At 46.7% G+C, this 22,439-nt stretch overlaps 1 long non-coding RNA gene across 1 annotated transcript; it reads left to right on the forward strand.

Annotated features, from left to right (window-relative positions):
* Nucleotides 1–1,073: 1,073 nt before the first annotated feature.
* LOC116970734 lies at nucleotides 1,074–22,227 on the forward strand. Its single transcript, XR_004411298.1, has 3 exons — nucleotides 1,074–1,171; nucleotides 21,229–21,236; nucleotides 22,215–22,227. It is a non-coding gene; the product is annotated as an uncharacterized LOC116970734 (long non-coding RNA).
* The last annotated feature ends 212 nt before the right edge of the window (nucleotides 22,228–22,439 follow it).

The following is a 22,439-nucleotide window of genomic DNA, read 5'->3' on the forward strand; positions in this document are numbered from 1 at the left end:
TCTCTGGATACTTTCAAGAGAGAGCAAGTTAGGGCTCTTAAAGATAACGGAGTCAGTGGATATGGGGAGAAGGCAGGAACGGGGTACTGATTGGGGATGAATAGCCATGATCCCATTGAATGGCGAATGAACAGGGAGCACCCGGAGAAGGTGCAAACTCCGTACAGGCAGCACACGTAGTCAGGATTGAACCTTGGTCTCTGACGCTGTGAGGCAGCAACTCTACCGCTGCACCACCGTGCTGATGGAGGGAAGTGCATTTGTCGCACGTGAATGCCTTTTCGCCGAATCGTCCGTCTGGCTCTTCAAAGTGTTTGCCATGGAAATTGAGAGCATAAAATCACGATGAGCGGCCAACAGATTGATCAAATCCATGAGTGCTTCAAATACTTCAACATAGATTAATAATGAAACCATTTCCATGATAAAACTACATGTTAAAAAGTAAACTCCTATATCAGGGAAAAGATACGATCGGTCAAAATGTGCCAGACAAAAAAAGGCTCAAAGTGCTGGAGTAACTCAGTGGGTCAGGCAGCATCTCTGGAGAACATGGATAGGTTGAATTTTGTTTATTGTTACTTGTACCGAGGTACAGTGAAAAGCTTTTGGTGCGTGCTCTTTCATACTGAAAGGTCCTGACCTGAAACATCACCATTCCATGTTCTGCAGAGATACTGCCTGACCCGCTGAGTTACTCCAGCACTTTGAGCCTTTTTTTGTAAAGCAGCATCTCTAGTTCAGCGTATCCACTCCCCAACTTATTTCCACCCTCAGATTAGTCAATGTGGTCTGGCAGGTTTAGATTTAGGTTTTATGAATGTCGCCTGTAGTGAGGCTCAATGAGAAACGTTTTTTACCTCAGATATGCAATCAGTTCAAACTCCAGTACAATAGGTGGAGCAAAGGGGAAGATACAGAGTGCAGAATATAGTTCTCAGCATTGTAGCGCATCAGTTCCACAGACAAAGTCCAATGTCCACAATGGGGTAGAGGTGAATCGGACAGTACCCTAGCTTGTGGAAGGGCCGTTCAGAAGCCTGATAACAGAGGGGAAGAAGCTGTTCCTGAGTCTGGTGGTGCGCGCTTTCAAGCTTCTGTACCTTCTGCCAGACGGGAGCGGGGAGAAGAAGGAATGACCGGGGTGGGTCAGGGACAAGTCTTGGACTATGTTATAAAAAGGAACTGTAGATGCTGGTTTATACCAAAGATGGACACAAAGTGCTGGAGTAACTGGAACAGGTCATACAGCATCTCTGGAGTAAATGGACAGGTGACGTTTCGGTTCGGGACCCTTCCTCAGAACAGAGTCCCGACCAGAAACCTCACCTATCCATTTTCTCCAGAGACGTTGCCTAACCGGCTGAGTTACTGTAGCATTTTGTGTCTATCTTGGCTTTCAAGCTTCTGTACCTTCTGTCGGACAGGAGCGGGGAGAAGAATGAATGACCGGGGCGCGACAAGCCTTTGATTATGCCGGAGATCTAATTTACATTAAAATGGAAGAAAAATTAACGATATTTCAGTGCCCTTGACGTATATTTTGCATTGGTTTAGGATTTTGTAATGCATTGCGGTTTGCAATATATTCACTTGCATTTGAATGTGTAATATTATCATCTTAAGGCTCTCATTAATTAAGGCATCTATCTTATGGATATAAAAAAAAAGATATCAACTTCTCAAATATAATTGCTCGAAGCTTGTATATTGTCAGACCACCTACAGTTTCTCTTGGATATCTCCGATCTTAACACCAAGTTTTCCAAATTTCTCTTCACAGCAGGGTCTTTTAATCAAGAAGTAACTGTGCGTAGAAATAATTGGATTTATACTTTAGAAATGATCCAATGTTTCCCTCCCTTATACATTTTAAAGCCATGGTTCTTGGGAGTATCAGTATGAATGTAATTTATAAAGACCTTCAAAGAGATCTGCTCTTTCCATTTGCAGAGAAAAAAAAGACCGCCTTGGAAAAAAAAATCCTTCTCACCAGAGAAGTTCCCTGTACTCGTTTCTTTTCATGTTTTGGTCGACAACTTCTTGTCAAAAATGAAGGACTTAGAACGGGCACGAGTTGCTGCCTCTCAGCGCCAGAGACCTGACTTCGATCCGGACTATGGTTGCTGTCGGTATTGAGGGTCCGCTTCCACGCTGTATCTCGAAACTAAACGAACGTGGACGAAAATGCTGGAGGAACTCAGCGGGTGGGGCAGCATCTATGGAGAGAAGGAATAGGCGACGTTTCGGGTCGAGACTCTTCTTCAGACTGATGTCGGGAGATTGGGGAGGGGGGGGGAGGCGGGAAAAAGGAAGGAAGAGGCGGAGACAGTAGGCTTCTTTCTTTTTCCCGCACCCTCCCCCCCCCCCCCCGACATCAGTTTGATGAAGGGTCTCGATCCGAAACGTCAACTATTCCGTCTCTCCATAGATGCTGCCTCACCCGCTGAGTTTCTCCAGCATTTTTGACAACCTTCGATTTTTCCAGCATCTGCAGTTCTTTCTTCAACTAAACGTAGAACAGTACAGCACAGAGGACCTGGCATGGTGGGGAGTCGGTGGGGGGGCTTTCGGCAAGAACAGAGGGGGACCATTGGGGACTACATTAAACACTCTGTATCTGTATCGGTGCCCTATACGTGGTGACTCTTTGCATACCTTGTGCATGGTGTGTGTAATGATGTGACCCGAACATACGTTAAGATTCAACACATATTTATTAAATCACTTACAGCATAGGATCTGCAGTACGTTACAGCTCCGAGCTGCTACATCTACAGGCTGGCGTGGACAATAGACAATAGACAATAGGTGCAAGAGTAGGTCATTCGGCCCTTCGAGCCAGCACCGCCATTCAATGTGATCATGGCTGATCATCCCCAATCAGTACCCCGTTCCTCCCTTCTCCCCATATAACCCCTGACTCCGCTATCTTTAAGAGCCCTATCTAGCTCTCTCTTGAAAGTATCCAGTGAACTGGTCTCCACCGCCCTCTGAGGCAGAGAATTCTTGTAATAACCTTGTAAACCTACGCTGCACTCCCTCAATAGCAAACGGCGTGGGGGAGATCACGGTTGGAAGGACGGTTGGTGGTGGGGGAACCGGGACCGACTGTGGGAGGGAGCACGAGACACGGGGCATCGGGATAGGGAGCCGCAGGAAGCGGTTCCTTCACAGGAAGGATGTGTTGACAGTTTCGTCTGTAGATGATTCCGTCCACTTCGACCAGGTGTGAACGTGGCTCTTTGGCAAGTTACACTAATCTCATCTGCCTGCCCGTGATCCATATCCCTCTATTCCCTGTGCCTATCTAGTTTACTGCAGTTCGGTTCATTGTCACGTGTACCGAGGTACAGTGAAAAGCTTTTGTTGCGTGCTAACCACTCAGCAGAAAGACAATACATTGATTACAATTGAACCATTTACAGTGTACAGACACATGATAAGGGAATAACGTTTAGTGCAAGTTAAAGCCAGTAAAGTCCGATCAAGGATAGTCCAAGGGTCACCAATGAGGTAGATAGTAGTTCATCATCATCATCGGTATATCCTACACACGAGGGACAATTTTTACCGAAGCCAATTAACCTACAAACCCGCAAGTCTTTGGAGTGTGGGAGGAAACCAGAGCACCCGGAGAAAACCCACGCAGGTCACGGGGAGAACGTACAGACTCCATACAGACAGCACCCGTAGCCGGGATGGAACCCGGGTGTCTGGCGTTGAGAGGCAGCAACTCTACCGCTGCGCCACCATGACGCCCCATTAAAAAAAGAATTATGAGTAAGAAAAGAAAGGGAACTTCTTCGGAAAAAGAACCAATGCAGCATACTGAATAGTAGTAAAAAATGATCACTAAACCTATTAAAAAATAAATTGCCCGTGCTAATACAGGAAGGCTGTACGCATCCCATCATTGGTAACATTTGCGTAGATTGAGTAGAGGCAGACTGGTGCACTGTTAAATCAGGTTGAGTGTTTAATCGATTTGTGTAGTGGAATCATTAATAGCGGTCGGCATTTGCACAAAGTATTTTCAGCTGCTGCTTTAGACTTTAGTTCAACTTCCTGCGGCAGCTGAGGAAGCACAATCTGCCACAGGCAATGATGGTCCAATTCTACACGGCCATCGTAGAGTCTGTTCTCACCTTCTCCATCATGGTCTGGTTTGGCTCAGCCACCAAGCACGACCCCTGGAGGCTGCAGCGAATCATCCGATCAGCAGAGAAGGTTATTGGCTGCAACCTTCCCTCCATTGATGAACTGTACACTGCAAGGGCCAGGAAGCGAGCGGGCAAGATCATCTCTGACCCCTCTCACCCTGGACACAAACTCTTTGAATCACTTCCCTCTGGAAGGCGACTCCGGACTGTCAAAGCTGCCACAGCCAGACATAAAAACAGTTTTTATCCACGAGTAGTTGCTCTACTCAACAGCCAAACATCTGTAGCCTCCCTTTGATCTGGTATTTTGTTGGTTCACATGCTTGATCAATGGTGTTTTATCATTAATGTTTTATTATTATTAATGTTTAGTGTTTTCTGAGTCATTCGTAAATGTCACTGTATGTCATGTTGTTACTTGTGGGTGGAGCACCAAGGCAAATTCCTTGTATGTGAATAATTGGCCAATAAACTTATTTACTTACTTTAGTTCAGTTTAGAGGTACAGCACAGAAACCGGCCCTTCGGCCCACCGAGTACGCTTCGCCCAGCGATTCCCGCACATTAACACTGTCCTACACCCACTCAGGACAATTTATACTTATACCAAGTATACAAACCCAAGCCAATTAACATAAAAACCTTGGATTTAAGAGGCACACGGATATGCAGGGATTGGAGGGATACGGATCACGTGCAGGCAGTCATACCAATAAAAAGCAACAGAACACACAAAATACATTTTAACATAAACATCCACCACAGTGACTCCTCCACATTCCCCACTGTGGTGGAAGGCGAAAAAAAGTTCAAATCTCCCCCTTCTTTGTTCTCCCGCGAGGGCTTTGAGCCCTCCGTTGACGGGACGATCTTGACTCCCGTAGCCGGCCGCATTTGGGCCCTCCGCATCGGGGCGATCAGCTCCTGCACCGGGGGGATGTCAGCTCCCCTGCGCCGGGCGATCGGACCCCGGGTCGGGGCTGGTTGATTCTCCGCGTTGTTGGAGCTTCCCGACATCCACGGCCTCTCCTGAGAATGCGAGCTCGCGATGGTAAAGTCCACAAGTCCACTTAGGAGTTGGAACGATCCCAGTCAAGGGATGGGTTCCGATGTTAAGTCCTCGCCCCGCGGTGGGGCCCAAAGTCAGTCCGAGGAGTCTTCCAGCTCCATCGGTGGTAGGCTGCAGAGCGACTGGAGATGCGACCCGGAAAATAATCGGAAAAAATTATTTTAGAAACGGAAAAATAGTTTCCCAAGACGTCTCCCCCTCCCCCCATATAAAACAAACTGGAGAACATCTACACAGATTTGTAACACTCTAAAACATTTAGACTGTTGGCGGGGCTGCTAATTGTGTGGCGCCCCCTGATGGTATCTGTATGGAGGACAGCTGGCATGGACATTGTGGGCTGAAGGGCCTGTTTCTGTGCTGTACTGTTCTATGCTCTATAAGCTCAAGCTTTTAGTTCGATTAATTTAGAGATACAGCGTGGAAACAGGCCCTTCGGCCCACCGTGTCCGCGCCGACCAGCGATCACCCGCACACTGACGCTATCCTACACACACTAGGGACAATTCACAATTTGGCCCAAGCCAATTAACCTACATACCTGCACGTCTTAGGAGTGTGGGAGGAAACCGGAGCACCCGGAGAAAAGTCAAGCAGGTCACGGGGAGAACGTGCAAACTCCGTACAGACAGCACCCGTAGGCAGGATGGAACCTGGGTCTCTGGCGCTGTGAGGCAGCAACTCTACCGCTGCGCCAGAGCCATCCGGTTAAGTTATGTTCAACTATTGAATGAGAATTCATATAAATCTCAGTTTTTACTGCTTTATAGTTCAATTCTGGTCTATTAAGAACGTGAAACCTAGTATAACATTCAGGAAATGGGTGCTATTAAAAGCAATAAATGATTACCAGTCTATTATATAACTGGATAACGGTGTCCTACACTTGTACACTCTGGAGTTTAGAAGGATGAGAGGGCATCTTATTGAAACATATTAGATTATTAAGGGTTTGGACACTCTAGAGGCAGGGAACATGATCCCGATGTTGGGGGAGTCCAGAACCAGGGGCCACAGTTTAAGAATAAGGGGTAAGGCATTTTGAACGGAGATGAGGAAACACTTTTTCACACAGAGAGTTGTGAGTCTGTGGAATTCTCTGCCTCAGAGGATGGTGGAGGCAGGTTCTCTGGATGCTTTCAAGAGAGAGCTAGATAGGGCTCTTAAAATAGTGGTGTCAGGGGATATGGGGAGTAGGTAGGAACGGGGTACTGATTGTGGATGATCAGCCATGATCACATTGAATGGCGGTGCTGGCTCGAAGGGCCGAATGGCCTACTCCTGCACCTATTGTCTATTGTAAATTGTAAAATTGACAAATCACACCATGGTGGTGCAGCGGTAGAGTTGCTGCCTCACAGCGCCAGAGACCCGGGTTCCATCCTGACTACGGGCGCTGTCTGTACGGAGTTTGTACGTTCTCCCCGTGACCTACGTGGGTTTTCTCCGAGATCTCCGGTTACCTCCCCCACTCCAAAGACCTGCAGGTTTGTAGGTTAATCGGCTTGGCAGATTAAAAATTGTCCCTAGTGGGTGTAGGATAGTGTCAGTGTGCGGGGATCGCTGGTCGGCTCGGACCAGGTGAGCCGAAGGGCCTGTTTCCGCGCTGTATCTCTAAACTAAAACTAAAAACTGAAAAAACCTCCAAGTGATAGGAAATTCTTCAGCAGCTGGGAAAGATGACCAGGGTAGTTGTGAGTGTGTGTGGCAGCTAATAAAGCAGTTGATAAATGAGGGAACTATGAAGGCATTAACATCTCCGCACGTTATCAGCTGAAGGTGTCCAGATATCATCAAGCTAATTCCTACCACTGGGTGAAAAATAACCTGATGCTGGGTCCAATGATGAATTTTCACAAGGCTGCTGTTCTGTAGTGAATACCATCTTTCAGGGATAGAGTCACAGTCACAGAGACATTAAGTTCATCTGTTCACATTCATAAGTGATAGGAGCGGAATGAGGCCATTCGGCCCATCGAGTCTACTCTGTCATTCAATCATGGCCGATCTATCTCTCCCTCCTAACCCCATTCTCAGGCCCTTTGGCTCAACATGCCCCATCTACACCAGTCCCACCTGCCTGTGTTTGGCCCATATCCCTCTCAACCTGTCCTATCCATGTACCTCTCTAAATGTTTCTTAAATGTTGGGATAGTCCCAGCCTCAACTACCTCCTCTGGCAGCTCGTTCCAGACACCCAGAGGATATACCAATTGTTCAATAGTGATTTATTTGCCACATATCCCACTGCACAGTGAGATTCTTTTTGCATATGTTACAATAGACAATAGGTGCAGGAGTAGGCCATTCAGCCCTTCGAGCCGATCATTCAATGTGATCATGGCTGATCATCCCCAATCAGTTCCCCGTTCCTCCCTTCTCCCCATATCCCCGGCCTCCACCGCCCTCTGAGGCAGAGAATTCCACACACTCACAACACTCTGTGAGAAAAAGTGTTTCCTCGTCTCCGTTATAAATGGCTTACTCCTCATTCTTAAACTGTGGCCCCTGGTTCTGGACTTTTCTATGTTCGATTACACATGCAGGCGCCGATTTCAAATGTCCACAAAGTCCCGTCGGCCCACGCGCTCGATGTACTGGAGCAGTTCCCGTCAACCGACATCCCTGCCCTCTCCTCTCCTCTCCTCGCCCGGCCATCTCTGTGTCCCGGGGGCGCCCCCTGCAGCCGACCGTGAAGCCTGCAGCTGGAGACATTACGCCGGCTCACCCTCCTACTGACCCTTGCCCCTCACCTCCCACGTCTCCAGCTCCCTCGCGGTCCCACCGACCAATGAGTCTGTACGTTCTCCCCGTGACCTGCGTGGGTTTTCTCCGGGTGCTCCGGTTTCATCCCACACTCCAAAGACGTGCAGGTTTGTAGGTTATTTTGCTTTGGTGTATATGGTAAATTGTCCCCAGTGTGTGTAGGATAGTGTTAGCGTGCTGGTCGGCCTGTTTCCGTGCTGAATCTCTAAACTAAACTATAGGAACACAAGCAACTGTACATGCTCTAGGGCAGTGGAGGCAGGTTCTCTGGATGCTTTCAAGAGAGAGCTAGATTGGGCTCTTAAAAATAGTGGAGTCAGGGGATATGGGGACAAGGCAGGAACGGGGTACTGATTGGGGATGATCAGCCATGATCACATTGAATGGCAGTGCTGGCTCGAAGGGCCAAATAGCCTCCTCCTGTACCTATTGTCTATTGTCTATTGAGCAAAAAGAAAAAGTGTCTCCTATTCTGTGTGGCTATCTTCCAAACCAAAGGTGTGAACATTGAATCCTACAATTTTAAGTAGATCCCCCCCACACCCATCTCCCTTCCCTGTGGATCCCCACACTGATGGGCTCCCTTCTCTTCCACTGTCCCACCCCTCTTCCCGCCCCATCATTTTCCACCTCTGCCTCTTCCTCCAACTTTACATTTCACAGAGAATCCCGACCAGAAATATTACCAATTGAGTCTGAAGAAGGGACCCGATCCAAAACATCACCAATCCAGACTATCTAGAAGGTCTCACCACAAAACATCACCTATCCATGTTCTCCACAGATGCTGCCTGACCCGCTGAGTTACTCCAGCACTCTGTGAAACGTCACCTATCCATGTTCTCCACAGATGCTGCCTGACCCGCTGAGTTACTCCAGCACTCTGTGAAACGTCACCTATCCATGTTCTCCACAGATGCTGCCTGACCCGCTGAGTTACTCCAGCACTCTGTGAAACGTCACCTATCCATGTTCTCCACAGATGCTGCCTGACCCGCTGAGTTACTCCAGCATTCTGTGAAACATCACCTATCCATGTTCTCCACAGATGCTGCCTGACCCGCTGAGTTACTCCAGCACTGTGTGAAACGTCACCTATCCATGTTCTCCACAGATGCTGCCTGACCCGCTGAGTTACTCCAGCACTCTGTGAAACGTCACCTATCCATGTTCTCCACAGATGCTGCCTGACCCGCTGAGTTACTCCAGCACTCTGTGAAACGTCACCTATCCATGTTCTCCACAGATGCTGCCTGACCCGCTGAGTTACTCCAGCACTCTGTCTTTTTTTGTAATCTGTAATAATTATAAATAACCAGCATCTGCAGCTCCATGTGTTTTTAGATCTTAGACTTTAGAGATACAGCATAGAAACAGGCCCTTCGGCCCTCCGAGTCTGTGCCGACCAGCGATCGCCTGTACTTAACCAATCAATCCAATTTTGGGTCGGCAAGGTGGCGCAGCGGTAGAGTTGCTGCCTCTTAGCGCCAGAGACCTATGTTTGATCCTGACTACGTTTTTACGGAGTTTGTACGCTCTCTCTGTGACCACTTGGGTTTTCATTGGGTGCTCCGGTTTCCACCCACACTCCAAAGACGTCCGAGTCTGAAGGTTAATTGACTTCAGTAAATTGCCCCTGGTGTGTGTTGGATAGTGCTCGTGTACTCGTGTGTGTCTCTGATAATGCCGGCTGCCTTTTTGAGGCAGCGACTGCGATAGATCCCTTCGATGGTGAGGAGGTCATAGCCGGTGGTGGACTGGGCTGTGTTCACAATCTAAAGAACTTCAAACCAGCATGGCATCAAAGTGATATGAGCGTCGATACTTGAATAGGAACAATACGACATGTGAAAAAATTATGCTGCTTTGCTTGCATCTCAAGATCAGAATTTATAACATAGCAGGTGTCCCACTGCTGCAGAGAGGTAGCATATTGTTCCAGCTTCCTGATCAAAGGATCATAGTCTTTCTTCTACTCTAGTTCCTTCATTGATGAAGGCAACTCGTGTCTTCACCAGCCCAACCTCAGGGATAAAGCACAGTCGGCGCTCAACAAAACATTTTAAAAAGGATCCTGACTTCATTTTGCTTGGTTTAGTTTAATTGAGTTTAGTTTAGTTTAGTCACAGAGTCATAGAGTGATACAGTGTAAAAACAGGCCCTTCGGCCCAACTAGCCCACACCGGCCAACATGCCCCAGTTACACTAGTCCCACTTGGTTTGGTCCATATCCCTCCAAACCTGTCCTATCCATGTACCTGTCTAACAGTTTCTTAATCGATGGGATAGTCCCTGCCTCAACTACCTCCTCCGGCAGCTCGTTCCATGCACCCACTGTGTGAAACAGTTACCCCTCAGATTCCTTTTAAATCTTTTCCCCTTCACCTTGAACCTCTGTCCTCTGGTCCTCAATTCCCCTACTCTGGGCAAGAGACTGTGTGCGTCTACCCGATCTATTCCTCTCATGATTTTATGCACCTCTATAAGATCACCCCTCATCCTCCTGCGCTCCAAGGAATAGAGACCCAGCCTGCTCAACCTCGTTCATTTAGTTGGGTTTAGTTGAGTTTAGTTTAGTTTAATTGGCCTACAAATCTGTGTTTCTTGGTAATGTAAGAGGAAACCCATGCGGTCACACTGAGAACATGCAAACTCCACACAGACAGCACCCCGAGTCAGGATCGAACCCGGGTTGCTGCATTTGTAAAGGGCCTGTCCGACTTAGGTGATTTACATGGCGACTGTCACAATCGTAGCAGGCCGCCGAAAAACTGGCGACAGGACCCCCCTACGACAATGTCTACAACAAGTAGCAATGTTACCAAATTTTGAGATTTTAAAAATCAAGTCTGTAATTTATCCCATCAGATAAAGCATAAAAATAAGTTTAATTTGACACCTAATTCACTTTCATATCTCAAGTATTTAAAAAGTTATGGCCATTTTCATACTCGGAAATGAGCATCTTGTTCCCTATTGATTTTCTATGGACATAACAAAAAAGTTGTGATCGTGAACAGTCAAAAGCCCATAACTTTCTTAAAAATTAAGAGAACTGAATGAAATTTTCAGTTATCATAGATTGAAGCATTCTGAAACAAATATAAAATAATCTTACTTGGATGACCTGAAATTAAAGCATATAATTAGTTAGTTACCTAATTGTAGCTAATTTCAGACTTCAATTACTAGATCTAAACATCTATCCATTTCTTAATAAATGATTAACATTTTTAAATAGCCTAAATGTCCAAATAATATTCACAAATAATTCACAATAAAACATGATTTTAAAATCTCATTTACATTAATTTATAGGCCAAATGGAAGGAATTCAGTGTTCAATTGCTGTAAATAAATGCCCATTTAAATCAGCTTTCCAGTGGGTCTCTGTGGAACGCGCTGGTTTAGAACGTTCACATTGCGGTAGATTTGTGCCCCAAATGCCCAGAAAAATACTGCGGGATATAATGGGCCCAAAATGAGCTCCTCGCAATATTAAACTTTGTATAAAGGGATCTTTAGAAGCCCTTTTTAATGTAAAAATATACAACCTACCTTCTGTGGTTTGCTTTATGAGACCCTGCGGTTGCTGGCGGCCGCGGGTTTAGAGATTGATTTTTAAACTACTATAACTATTATTCAAGGCCTTTAAACCTAATAATAGCTTTTGCGACGGGGTCTTCCAGCGATTTTTCGTTAATAATTAACTAGGCTGAACATCTTCGATTTGAACAGCCTAGAGAAAATCGCGTTTTAAACCCGCCCCCTCTAAACGGCGCCAAAATCGCGCACACCCGCAGCGGCAGATTTTCAAAGACGCTTCAGGTAGGCTTTGCAACATACCTACAACAAGCTACCACCTAGTCGACATCAAGCTATCGACAACCGGCGACCCATTAAGACACCCACCTACGACCACACCTACGGCAGCCTACAACCACACAGGCGACAACCTACGTCAACCTACATCCACCCGCGACCAGCTACGTCAAACAACGACCCAGTCGGCACCAACTGAAGACAATTCAGTCGCCGGTACCTGTCACCGGTTGACGTAGGTTGACGTAGGTAGTCGCCAATGGAATTCACCGAAGTCAGCACCGGCGACAACCAACGTCACCTGGTGACAACCAACGTAACCTGGTGACAACCTGCGTCATCCCGGCGACAACCTAGGACAGCACCTACGTCAGGAGAAGACAAGCTACGTCAAGCCCACAGTCGCCGAAACGTTTTGGACATTTCAAAATCCAGCCGCGACCAGAAAAATGTACGACTCTTTAGGCGACTTGAGGAGACGACTCACGACCATGCAGGTGTCACCCCGCGACCATGTGGCGACAGCCTAGTCGCCTGTAGTCGCCGACAAAATCGCCTAAGTGGGACAGGGGCTTTATGGCAGGAAATCTACCGTTGTACCACTCCGACTGTTTCGATCAGTTTATTGTCACGTGTACCGAGGTACAGTGAAAAGCTTTTGTTGCGTGCTAACCAGTCAGCAGAAAGACAATACATGATTACAATCGAGCCGTCCACAGTGTACAGATACATGATAAAGGGATTAAAGTTTAGTGTAAGATAAAGCCCAGTAAAGTCCGATTAAAGATAGTCCGAGGGTCTCCAATGAGGTAGAATGGAAAGCATGCAAAAAATATATTTTCACTGTACTTAATAATAAATCAAAAACATAAACCTAAATATCTTCATGCATGGGGCAACCCAGTTTCAGCTACAAAATAATGCTTTGATATACAACACTGTTTGACATCACATGGGTCTTTCATCAGTGTCTGAGCTACCATCACAAAAGCAGATCTCAACCAAACGTTTCAGACCTGTTTCCAGATGTTAACAGATGTTTAGTTTAGTTTAAGGTACACAAAAAAGCTGGAGAAACTCAGCGGGTGCAGCAGCATCTATGGAGCGAAGGAAAAAGGCAACGTTTCGGGCCGAAACCCTTCTTCAGACTTTATTTTAGTTTAGTTTAGTTTAGTTTGGTTTGGTTTAGATACAGCGTGGAAACAGGCCATTCGGACCACCGAGTCCACATCAACCAGTGATCACCCCGTACACTAGCACTATCCTACACACACTAGGAACAATCTTACTGACATTCTTACTTGCAGCAGCACAACACAATATGGAATCATAGTGCATTGTAAATAATGTGATCAACGAGAAAAAAGGTTCAGTTTGTGTATACATACATGTGTGTGTGTGTGTACTTACACACACACAAATGTTTTTATACACAAACACACACAGGTATATATATACACACACGCGCACACACACACACACGTGTATATACACACACGTATATATATATATATGCACACACACACACGTGTATATATACACACACACACACACATGTATATATACACACACACACACACACACATAGGTATACACACACACACACGTATATACACACACACACACGTATACACACACACACACAGGTATATACACACACACACACGTATATACACACACACACGTATACACACACACACACACGTATATACACACACACACACGTATATAACACACACACACACGTATATAGACACACACACACATACGTATATACACACACACACACACGTGTATGCTGTATATATATACAAACACTCACACACGTATATATATACACACACACACACTCACGTATATATACAACCACACACACACACACACGTACATATGCACACATGTACATATACAAACGCACATATATATATGTATGGTCAGTAATATTCTGTGTAGTTCATGTCAAAGAGTCACACAATTTGGAAAACAGACCCTTCGGCCCAACTCATCCAAGCTGAACGAAGTGCCCCATCTAAGCTTGTCCCACTTGCTCACGTTTGGGCCATATCTATCTAAACCTTTCCCATTCATGCACCAAATGTCTTTTTACTGCTGTGGTATTACTTGCCTCAACTACCTCATCTGGCGGCTCCTTCCACATACACACCCCCTCCATGAGAAAGGTTGCTCCTCAGGTTCTTAACAATGTTTCCCCTCTCATCTCAAATGTTTAGTCAGTTTGGTTTATTGTCACGTGTGTCGAGGTACAGTGAAAAGTTTTTGTTGCGTGCTGACCAGTCAGCGGGAAAGGTCATTTGAGGAAGGACATTCTTGCTATTGAGGGAGTGCAGCGTAGGTTTTCAAGGTTAATTCCGGGGATGGCAGGACTTTGGACACGCTGGAGGCAGGAAACATGTTCCCGATGTTGGGGGGATTCCAGAACCAGGGGCCACAGTTTAAGAATAAGGGGTAAGCCATTTAGAACGGAGACGAGGAAACACTTTTTCTCACAGATAGTGGTGAGTCTGTGGAATTCTCTGCCTCAGAGGGCGGTGGAGGCAGGTTCTCTGGATACTTTCAAGAGAGAGCTAGATAGGGCTCTTAAAGATAGTGGAGTCAGGGGATATGGGGAGAAGGCAGGAACGGGGTACTGATTGGGGATGATCAGCCATGATCACATTGAATGGCAGTGCTGGATCGAAGGGCCGAATGGCCTACTCCTGCACCTATTGTCTATTGTCTATTGTCTACATGATTACAATCGAGCCGTCCACAGTGTACAGATACAGGATAAGGGAATAATGTTTAGTGCAAGGTAAAGCCAGCAAAGTCCGATCAAGGATAGTCCGAGGGTCACCAATGAGGTAGATAGTAGCTCAGGACCTCTCTCTGGTTGTGGTAGGATGGTTCAGTTGCCTGATAACAGCTGGGAAGAAACTGTCCCTGAATCTGGAGGTGTGCGTTTTCACACTTCTGTACCTCTTGCTCGATGGGAGAGGGGAGAAGAGGGAGTGGCCAGGGTGCGACTGGTCCTTGATGATGCTGCTGGCCTTGCCGAGGCAGCGTGAGGTGTAGATGGAGTCAATGGAAGGGAGGTTGGTTTGTGTGATGGTCTGGGCTGCGTCCACAATTCTCTACAATTTGTTGCAGCCTCAAATTCTTGTCCTCGAGCTCTTGGTTTCTCTCCACGGGGAAATAGACTCCGCACATTCACCCTTTCCCCATCTTAAAAAAAATGACTAAAATTAAACAATTAATTGTTGGCACACTTTCAAAACCAGAAATGTGATCTTTTAAACTGAAATGATTTTGTTCAGAACCATGTATGAAGATTCAATTTCATCTTATTTAGGCAGTGAAGGAAATAGATAATAGACAATAGGTGCAGGAGTAGGCCATTCGGCCCTTCGAGCCAGCACCGCCATTCAATGTGATCATGGCTGATCATCCCCAATCAGTACCCCGTTCCTGCCTTCTCCCCATATCCCCTGACTCCGCTATCTTTAAGAGCCCTATCTAGCTCTCTCTTGAAAGTATCCAGAGAACCTGCCTCCACCGCCCTCTAAGGCAGAGAATTCCACAGACTCACCATTCTCTGTGAGAAAAAGTGTTTCCTCGTCTCCGTTCTAAATGGCTTACCCCTTATTCTTAAACTGTGGCCCCTGGTTCTGGACTCCCCCAACATCGGGAACATGTTTCCTGCCTCTAGCGTGTCCAAACCCTTAATAATTTTATATAGTGTCCGTGACATTCTGCTTCCCAATAATTACAGTTGTGCAAGCATAGGAAATCATCAAAATGGTTTTTTTAATGCACCAGATTGAATTTTATAGTTTGTTTAATGCTTCTAAAACATCACAACAATTTCTAATGAGCGTTCCACAAAATATTTCACGATGTCTATTAATTTTTACAGACGGCAGTAATAGAAACATAGAAACATAGAAAATAGGTGCAGGAGGAGGCCATTCGGCCCTTCGAGCCTGCACCGCCATTCAATGTGATCATGTCTGATCGTCCCCAATCAATAACCCATGCCTACCTTCTCCCCATATCCCTTGACTCCACTAGCCCCTAGAGCTCTATCTAACTCTCTCTTAAATCCATCCAGTGACTTGGCCGCCACTGCCCTCTGTGGCAGGGAATACCACTAATCTAAAAACCTGCCAGGCTTTCTCCTGCCCCTCCTCTCCTCCCACTTTCTCTCCACCCCCCCCCCCCCTCCCCTCCCACCCACCCCTCCCCCCCTCCCCCCCCCCCCCCCCACCCACCCCCCCAATCTGTCTGAAGAAGGGTCCTGGCCCAAGACGTCAAAGATTAAGGGGAGACAACGGAAGTATATGAAATTATGAATGGCATAGATAGGGTAGACAGTCAGAACCTTTCTCCAGGGTGGAGATGTCCAACACTAGAGGGCGCGGCTATAAGGCGAGAGGGGGAAAGTTTAAAGGAGATGTGCGGGGCAGGTTATTTTACACAGAAGGTGGTGGGTGCCTGGAACGCGCTGCCAGGGTTGGGGGTGGAGGCAGATATGATAGTGGTGTTTAAGAAACATTTGGACAGGCACATGGATATGCAGGGAATGGAGGGATATGGATCAAGTACATGCAAATTAGTTCAGTTTAACTTGGCATCATGTTTGGCACAAACATTGTGGGCCGAAGGGCCTGTTCCTGTGCTGTACTGTTCCATGTTCTCCAGAGATGCTGCCTGACCCGCTGAGTTACTCCAGCACTCTGTGAAACGTCACCTATCCATGTTCTCCACAGATGCTGCCTGACCCGCTGAGTTACTCCAGCACTCTGTGAAACGTCACCTATCCATGTTCCCCACAGATGCTGCCTGACCCGCTGAGTTACTCCAGCACTCTGTGAAACGTCACCTATCCACGTTCTCCACAGATGCTGCCTGACCCGCTGAGTTACTCCAGCACTCTGTGAAACGTCACCTATCCATGTTCTCCACAGATGCTGCCTGACCCGCTGAGTTACTCCAGCACTCTGTCTTTTTATTATAAAACAGCATCTACAGTTCCTTGTTTTTTTCTAACCTAAATATAAAACGTTTTAGCAGTGGGGCCAGCATCAGTATCACTGAGTTTAGACTTTAGACTTCAGAGATACAGCGCGGAAACAGGCCCTTCGGCCCACCGAGTCTGCGCCGACCAGTGATCACCCCGCACACTAGCGCCATCCTACACACGAGGAACAATTTACAATTTCCAGAAGCCAATTAACCTGTACGTCTTTGGAGTGTGGGAGGAAACCGGAGCGCCTGGAGAAAACCCACGCAGGTCACGGGGAGAACGTGCAAACTCCATACAGGCAGCACCCGTAGTCAGGATCGACCTGGGTCTCTGGTGCTGTGAGGCAGCAACTCTACCGCTGCCCCAGCATCATATGATTGATCCAGACATCTGAGCTCAAATTCCACGCCACTCTTTAGGAGATCAAATTCAATTGGATGAATAAATAGAGTGGTAATGTTATAGAGCTATAGGGCACAGAAACAGCCCACCTTGTCTATGCCGATCAAGTTGGCATATTAGGCTAGTTCCACTTGCTTACATTTGGCCCATAGCCCTCTCAACCCTGTCTGTATATCTGTCCAAATGTCATAGTCATGGAGTGATACAGCGTGGAAATAGGTGGCCTAGCTTGCCCACCTACCAAATATGCCCCATCTACATTGTCTATTGTCCACTTGCCTCCATTTGGCCAATATCCCTCTAATTCTTCCCTATCAATGTTGCTGTATGTTAAGATTCAACACATATTTATTAAATCACTTACAGCATAGGATCTGCAGTACGTTACAGCTCCGTGCTGCTACATCTACAGGCTGGCGTAGACAATAGACAATAGACAATAGGTGCAGGAGTAGGTCATTCGGCCCTTCGAGCCAGCACCGCCATTCAATGTGATCATGGCTGATCATCCCCAATCAGTACCCCGTTCCTGCCTTCTCCCCATATCCCCTGACTCTGCTATTTTTAAGAGCCCTATCTAGCTCTCTCTTTAAAGCATCCAGAGAACCGGCCTCCACCGCCCTCTGAGGCAGAGAATTCCACAGACTCACAACTCTCTGTGAGAAAAAGTGTTTCCTCGTCTCTGTTCTAAGTGGCTTACCCCTTATTCTTAAACTGTGGCCCCTGGTTCTGGACTCCCCCAACATCGGGAACATGTTTCTATTCCTGCCTCTATTGTGTCCAAACCCTTAACAATCTTATATGTTTCAATATTCAATAGAGTTCTTATTTGTATTCTACTGGGACCGGCAGTATCCCTGGATAGAAGGAATTCAGATTCTGAAGAAGGGTCTCGACCCGAAACGTCACCCATCCTTTCTCTCCAGAGATGCTGCTGGGTCTCGTCCGACGCGAGGCAGCACGCTATCGCTGTGCCACACTGCCGCCCGCGAGTGCTGTACTGTTCTATGTTCTATGTTCAAGTGGATTTGCTGGTACTCAGCCAGCTTGCCTTCCGTGACTCCGTTCCCATTGACTTGGTACTTGACGAATAGAGATGCCAGCAATGTTATCGATAACTCTTTAATGGAGTGTACTCGAAATCTGTATCATTGTTCCAATTAACAGCCACTTACACCCAAGCTGAGGAAATTAATCTGGTGATTCTAAGGTAACAATGAGCTGCAAATTGATTTCATCAATAACTCAATCCCTTTCTCCCAGCTTCTACCCTGCAACATTTGTTCTGAAGATGAGTCCAACATCAGCAGTTACCTGTGTCCACAACAACAAATCATCTTTTTAAAAATAGTTCTGAATATCACGAACCCTGAACTATTTAAAGAGGTAGTTCGATAGGGCTCTTAAAAATAGCGGAGTCAGAGGATATGGGGAGAAGGCAGGAACGGGGTACTGATCGGGGTAGTGATTAGCCATGATTATATTGAATGGCGGTGCTGGCTCGAAGGGCCGAATGGCCTACTCCTGCACCTATTGTCTATTGTCTATAATTAGAACACATTTAGTTTTAGTTTAGAGATTCAGCATGGTATCAGGCCCTTCGGCCCATCGGCTATAATAGCCCAACGGCTAGTATTCGGTACGCTAGCGGTATCCTGCAAACAAGGGAGATGGAAGGCACGGTGGTGCAGCGGTAGAGTTGCTGCCTCACAGCGCCAGAGACACGGGTTCAATCCCGACTACGGGTGCTGTCTGTACGTAGTTTGTACGTTCTCCCCGTGACCTGCGTGGGTTTTCTCCGGGTGCTCTGGTTTCCTACCACACGCCAAAGACACGCAGGGTTGTAAGTTAATTGGCTTGGTACACATGTAAGTTATCCCTAATGTGCGTAGGATAGTGTTAGTGTGCAGGGATCGCTGGTCGGTACGGAGTCGATGCGGCGAAGGACTCGTTTCCGCGCTGTATCTCTAAACTAATCTAGATAATTAAATAAAACACTGAACAATTATAACAGAAAGAATTAAGACTCCATTTAAGATACAGTATGTGTATAAAATCATGAGAGGAATAGATTGGGTAGATGAACAGTCTCTTGCCCTGAGTAGGGGATTCGGGGACCAGAGACCATCGGTTTAAGGTGAAGGAGAAAAGATTTAATAGGAACCTGAGGGGCAACTTTTCCACACAAAGCGTGGTGGGTGTATGGAACAAGCTGCCAGAGGAGGTAGTTGAGGCAATAGACAATGGACAATAGGTGCAGGAGGAGGCCATTCAGCGCTTCGAGCCAGCACCGCCATTCACTGTGATCATGGCTGATCATCCACAATCAGTACCCCGTTCCTGCCTTCTCCCCATATCCCCTGACTCCGCTATTTTTAAGAGCCCTATCTAACTCTCTCTTGAAAGTATCCAGAGAACCGGCCTCCACCGCCCTCTGAGGCAGAGAATTCCACAGACTCACAACTCTCTGTGTGAAAAAGTGTTTCCTCATCGCCGTTCTAAATAGCTTACCCCTTATTCTTAAACTGTGGCCCCTGGTTCTGGACTCCCCCAACATCGGGAACATGTTTCCTGCCTCTAGCGTGTCCAATTCCTTAATAATCTTATATGTTTCACTAAGATACCCTCTCATTATTCTAAATTCCAGAGTGTACAAGCCCAGCCGCTCCCATTCTCTCAACATATGACAGTCCCGCCATCTCGGGAATTAACCTGGTGAACCTACGCTGCACTCCCTCAATAGCAAGAATGTCCTTCCTCACATTTGGAGACCAAAACTGCACGCAATACTCCAGGTGTGGTCTCATTTGAGGCCTGTCCAACTGCAGAAGGTCCTCTTTGCTCCTTTTCTCAACTCCCCTTGTAATTATTGGTAAACTTTGCACAAAAACAAATATTTACAGCGATGGCAGTAGCTGAACATAGTAATAATAGAGGCTTACAAACATGCTGGAAAAACTCAGCGGGTGAGGCAGCATCCTTGGAGCAAACGAAATGGGCAACGTTTCAGGTCGAGGCCCTTCTTCAGACCTGAAACGTTGTCTATTTCCTTCGCTCCATAGATGCTGCCTCATCTGCTGAGTTTCTCCAGCATTTTTGTCCACCTTCGATTTTCCAGCATCTGCAGTTCCTTCTTAAACAACAATAGAGGTTTGCCTGATTGTAGAGGTTTGGAGGTCAAATCCATTCAATAGATAATCTGCATCAACATGATTTGGACTTATTGATAATTGTCGTAACCTAAGGCTTTTCACCAGGTTTCAGACTTCAGACTTTGAGTATATCACATTCACTCTCCACATGAACAACCTCCCAGAGTTAATGTATGCAGTGGTGTTCAATGTTGATTGATATTACCACAAGTGTGAAGTGCAAACCGATGGAGAAATTATTTTTTTACAAACAGTCCAGTGGACTACTATGCAGGAAGGAACAGCAGATGCAGGTTTAGATGTGAGGTGCTACATCTTTGCAGGACAAATCAAAATAGGACGTACATGGTAAATGGTAGGGAATTGAAGAATGCAGGTGAACAGAGGGATCTGGGAATAACTGTGCACAGTTCCCTGAAAGTGGAATCTCATGTAGATAGGGTGGTAAAGAAAGCTTTTGGTGTGCTGGCCTTTATAAATCAGAGCATTGAGTATAGAAGTTGGGATGTAATGTTAAAATTGTACAAGGCATTGGTGAGGCCAATTCTGGAGTATGGGGTACAATTTTGGTCGCCTAATTATAGGAAGGATGTCAACAAAATAGAGAGAGTCCAGAGGAGATTTACTAGAATGTTGCCTGGGTTTCAGCAACTAAGTTACAGAGAAAGGTTGAACAAGTTAGGGCTTTATTCTTTGGAGCGCAGAAGGTTAAGGGGGGACTTGATAGAGGTCTTTAAAATGATGAGAGGGATAGACAGAGTTGACGTGGATAAGCTTTTCCCACTGAGAGTAGGGAAGATTCAAACAAGGGGACATGACTTGAGAATTAAGGGACAGAAGTTTAGGGGTAACATGAGGGGGAACTTCTTTACTCAGAGAGTGGTGGCTGTGTGGAATGAGCTTCCAGGGAAGGTGGTGGAGGCAGGTTCATTTTTATCATTTAAAAATAAATTGGATAGTTATATGGATGGGAAAGGAATGGAGGGTTATGGTCTGAGCGCAGGTATATGGGACTAGGGGAGAATACGTGTTCGGCACGGACTAGAAGGGTCGAGATGGCCTGTTTCCATGCTGTAATTGTTATATGGTTATATGGTTTACACAGAAGATAGACACCAAATGCTGGAGTAACTCAGCGGGACCGGCAGCATCTCCGGAGATGAAGGAATGGGTGACGTTTCGGGTCGAGACCCTTCTTCAGAATCTGAACTCACCCATTCCTTCTATCCAGAGGTACTGCCTGTCCCAGTAGAGTGTTGTGCAGTGGTAGAGTTGCCGCCTCACGGCGCCAGAGACCCGGGTTCGATCCCGACCACGGGCGCTGTCTGTATGGAGTTTGCACGTTCTCCCCGTGACCTGCGTGGGCTTTCTCCGGGATCTCCGGTTTCCTCCCACACTCCAAAGACGTACAGGGTTTGTAGCTTAATTAGCTTTGGTATAATTGTAAATTGTCCCGAGTGTGTGTAGGATAGTGTTAATGTGCGGGGATCGCTGGTCAGCATGGACTCGGTGTGCTGAAGGGCCTGTTTCTGCGCTGTATCTCTAATCTAAATGAAAGTAAACTAAAAGTATTGAAAGTGTTTCGAAATAGCCCACTGGTCCTGCGTGCAAGAGGCGCCATTTTCCACGTCCAGTCAGTGCTCTAGTTGTTATGAGTGGTGCCCGATCTAGGCGAGACCCAGGCTGCTGCGGGGCCTCCAGCCGTCACTGTCCTTGGACACCATGTCCCTCTCCTCGCCCGTTCACCTTTGTTCCACAGGGATCCCTCTCCTGGACACAAGAAACTGCAATGCCAGTTTACCAAAAAATCCCCAGAGTGCTGGAGTAACTTAGCGGGTCAGGCAGCATCTCTGGGCAACATTGCGGGTCAAGATTCTTCAAGTAGATGTGGCCCAGTCCATCACACAGACCACACTCCCCACCATTGTAGATGTAGCCCAGTCCATCACACAGACCACACTCCCCACCATTGTAGATGTAGCCCAGTCTATCACACAGACCACACTCCCCACCATTGTAGATGTAGCCCAGTCCATCACACA

This window comes from Amblyraja radiata, chromosome 3 (genome assembly GCF_010909765.2).
Source record: "Amblyraja radiata isolate CabotCenter1 chromosome 3, sAmbRad1.1.pri, whole genome shotgun sequence".
Taxonomy (NCBI): Eukaryota; Metazoa; Chordata; class Chondrichthyes; order Rajiformes; family Rajidae; genus Amblyraja; species Amblyraja radiata.